This window comes from Poecilia latipinna, unplaced genomic scaffold (assembly GCF_001443285.1).
Source record: "Poecilia latipinna isolate Pla-1442-1.1 unplaced genomic scaffold, P_latipinna-1.0 Scaffold647, whole genome shotgun sequence".
In the NCBI taxonomy this organism is placed as follows: Eukaryota; Metazoa; Chordata; class Actinopteri; order Cyprinodontiformes; family Poeciliidae; genus Poecilia; species Poecilia latipinna.
Window position 1 is genome coordinate 121,526 of NW_015113263.1, and position 4,130 is coordinate 125,655.

Sequence of the window (4,130 nt, forward strand, 5' to 3'; positions counted from 1 at the left end):
TAAATCGAGAGCTTCGCTTTTTGACTCAGCTCTCTCTTCACCACGACGGACCGGTACAGCGCCCGCTTCACAGCAGACGCTGCCCCAATCCGCCTGTCGATCTCCCGCTCTCTTCTTCCCTCATTCGTGAACAAGATCCCCAGATACTTAAACTCCTCCACTTGAGGCAGGACAACCCCCTGACCTGGAGAAGGCACTCTACCCTTTTCCGGCTCAAGACCATGGCCTCGGATTTGGAGGCACTGAGCCTCATCCCAGCCGCTTCACACTCGGCCGCGAACCGCTCCAGTGAGAGCCGCAGATCACGTTCCGATGAAGCCAATAGAACCACATCATCCGCAAAAAGCAGAGATGCGATCCTAAGGCCACCAAAACGGATGCCCTCAACACCTCGGCTGCGCCTAGAAATTCTGTCCATGAAAGTAATGAACAGAATCAGTGACAAAGGGCAGCCTTGGCGGAGTCCAACTCTCACCGGAAACGAGCCCGACTTACTGCCGGCAATGCGGACCAGACTCTGACACCGGTCGTACAGGGACCTGACAGCCCGTATCAAAGGGCCCGGTACCCCATACTCCCGGAGAACCCCCCACAAGGCCCCCCTGGGTACTCGGTCGAACGCCTTCTCCAAGTCCACAAAACACATGTAGACCGGTTGGGCGAACTCCTAGAACCCTCCAGGACCCTGCTGAGGGTGTAGAGCTGGTCCAGTGTTCCACGACCAGGACGAAAACCACACTGCTCTTCCTGAATCCGAGGTTCGACTATCCGACGGACCCTCCTCTCCAGGACCCCTGAATAGACCTTACCAGGGAGGCTTAAGAGTATGACCCCAGTGTAATTGGAGCACACCCTCCGGTCCCCCTTTTTAAACAGGGGGACCACCACCCCAGTCTGCCAATCCAGGGGAGCTGTCCCCGATATCCATGCGATATTGCAGAGTCGCGCGAGCCAACGCAACCCTACAATATCCAGAGCCTTAAGGAACTCCGGGCGGATCTCATCCACCCCCGGGGCCCTGCCACCGAGGAGCTTTTTGACCACCTCGGCGACCTCGTCCCCAGAGATTGGAGTCCACAGGCTCAGCTTCCTCAACAGAAGGCATGTTGGTGGGATTGAGGAGGTCTTCGAAGTATTCCGCCCACCGGCCCACAACGCCCCGAGTTGAGGTCAGCAGCACACCATCCCCACTATAAACAGAGTTGGCGCTGCACCGCTTCCCCCTCCTGAGACGCCGGATGGTGGCCCAGAATCGCCTCGAAGCCGTGCGGAAGTCTTTCTCCATGGCCTCTCCGAACTCCTCCCACGCCCGGGTTTTTGCCTCAGCGACCACCCGAGCCGCATGCCGCTTCGCCCGCCGGTACCCATCAGCTGCTTCTGGAGTCCCACAGGCCAAAAAGGTCCGATAGGACTCCTTCTTCAGCCTGACAGCATCCTTCACCGAAGGTGTCCACCAACAGGTTCAAGGGTTGCCGCCACGACAGGCACCAACAACCTTGCGGCTGCAACTCCGATAAGCCGCCTCGGCAATGGAGGCACGGAACATGGTCCATTCAGACTCAATGTCCCCAACCTCCCCCGGAACGTGTTAGAAAATTTTGCTGGAGATGGGAGTTAAAGCTCCATCTCACAGGGGACTCTGCCAGATGTTCCCAGCAGACCCTCACTACAAACAAACTTGGCAGAGTCTAACTCTCACTGGAAATGAGCCCGACTTACTGCCGGCAATGCGGACCAGACTCTGACACCGGTCATACAGGGACCTGATGGCACGTATCAAAGGGCCCGGTACCCCATTTTCCCGGAGAACCACCCACAAGGCCCCCCTGGGGACACGGTCGAACGCCTTCTCAATGTCCCCAAAACACATGTAGACTGGTTGGGCGAACTCCCATGCACCCTCCAGGACCCTGCTGAGGGTGTAGAGCTGGTCCAGTGTTCCACGACAAGGATGCAAACCACACTGCTCTTCCTGAATCCGAGGTTCGACTATACGACGGACCCTCCTCTTCAGGACCCCTGAATAGACCTTACCAGGGAGGCTTAAGAGTGTGACCCCCTCGGGTCCCCTTTTTTAAACAGGGGGACCACCACCCCAGTCTGCCAATCCAGGGGAACTGCCCCTGATGTCCATGTGATATTGCAGAGTCGCATGAGCCAACACAACCCTACAACATCCAGAGCCTTAAGGAACTCCGGGCAGATCTCATCCACCCCCGGGGCCCTGCCACCGAGGAGCTTTTTGACCACCTCAGCGACCTCGTCCCCAGAGATTGGAGAGCCCAACCCAGAGTCCCCAGGCTCAGCTTCCTCAACAGAAGGCATGTTGGTGGGATTGAGGAGGTCTCTGAAGTATTCCGCCCACCGCCCCACAACGTCCCGAGTTGAGGTCAGCAGCACACCGTCCTCACTATAAACAGTGTCGGTGCTGTACTGCTTCCCCCTCCTGAGACGCCGGATGGTGGACCAGAATCGCCTCGAAGCTGTGCGGAAGTCTTTCTCTATAGCCTCTCCAAACTCCTCCCACGCCCGAGTTTTTGCCTCAGTGACCACCCGAGCCGCATGCCGCTTCGCCCGCCGGTACCCATCAGCTGCTTCTGGAGTCCCACAGGCCAAAAGGGCCCGATAGGACTCCTTCTTCAGCTTGACAGCATCCCTCACCGAAGGTGTCCACCAACGGGTTCGAGGGTTGCCGCCGCGACAGGCACCAACAACCCTGCGGCCGCAACTCCGATAAGCCGCCTCGGCAATGGAGGCACGGAACATGGTCCATTCAGACTCAATGTCCTCCACCTCCCCAGGAACATGTTCAAAGTTCTGCTGGAGATGGGAGTTACAGCTCCATCTCACAGGGCACTCCGCCAGATGTTCCGAGCAGACCTTCACTACATGTTTAGGCTTGCCAGGTCTGACCGGCTTCCTCTCCAACCACCGAAGCCAACTCACCAACAGGTAGTGGTCAGTGGACAGCTCCACACCTCTCTTCACCCGAGTGTCCAAGACATACGGCTGCAGATACGATGAAACGATGACAAAATCGATCATCGAACTGCTGCCTAGGGTGTCCTGGTGCCAAGTGCACATATGGACACCCTTATGCGTGAACATGGTGTTCCTTAAGGACAATCCGTGATGAGCACAAAAGTCAAACAACAGAACACCACTCGAGTTCAGATGGGGGGTGGGGGGGTGGCAATTCCTACAAACCACGCCCCTCAAGGTCTCACTGGTTCTTCATAAAGGGTCTTCAGACAGCACTTTATCTGGTTCCTCACCTAGGACCTGTCTGCCTTGGGTGGCCCTACCAGGAGCATGAAGCCAAAGACAGCACAGCTCCTATAGGATAATTGGGACACTCAAACACCTCCACAACGATAATGTGGCACAAAAGGAAAGGAATTGTAAAGAAAGTTAAAAACTCTCCGCTACCTGTCTGATTTCTGCACTATAGCATGTACTGTGTCTCCAACCTGGAGCAGTGCATCAAGTCCACGCAGCGCGTCAGTAAACGATCACGGATGTTCGTGGCCGTGTGCAGCTGGATTCGCCAGAAAATACAGCAACGGCAGCGGCCTCTGGACGGCAGGACGGTTTGGGTCTGAAACCCGCCTCCAGAGTTCATGCAGAGCGGCGGTGTCTGAACTGACGGAAACCGAGCGGCTTCTTGTGTGGACAGGAGGTTTCTCAAACACGTCTCCGTCCAGCAGCCCGGGACCATCACAGCGGACTGCGGAGAAACTCTGCCGCCTGCTCGCTTCGCAAGCTCCATGAAGGTGGATGGAAAACTTCGATTCAGTAATCAACAGGTCTTAATGCACTGCATGGCCGAACGTACGGTTGAAATGAAATGATTTGTTTAATTTGTAAAATTCCTCCAGATGACATGCCCTACATCAATAAACTGAATTGAACAGAAACTTTAAAACTCTCTGCTGCTGTCTGACTGATTTCCACACATTAGCATGTACTGTGTCTCCATAGTGGAGCAGAGCGTTCAAGTTTGCGCAGCGCGTCAGTAACCGATCACGGAGGAAACGTGGAACCCGGTCCGCCAGCTTGTCTCTCCAGAGCTGGATGCGTCGCTCCGCTTTCTCTTCCTTCTCTGAAGGCGTGTGGGAGAGCAGCAGAGC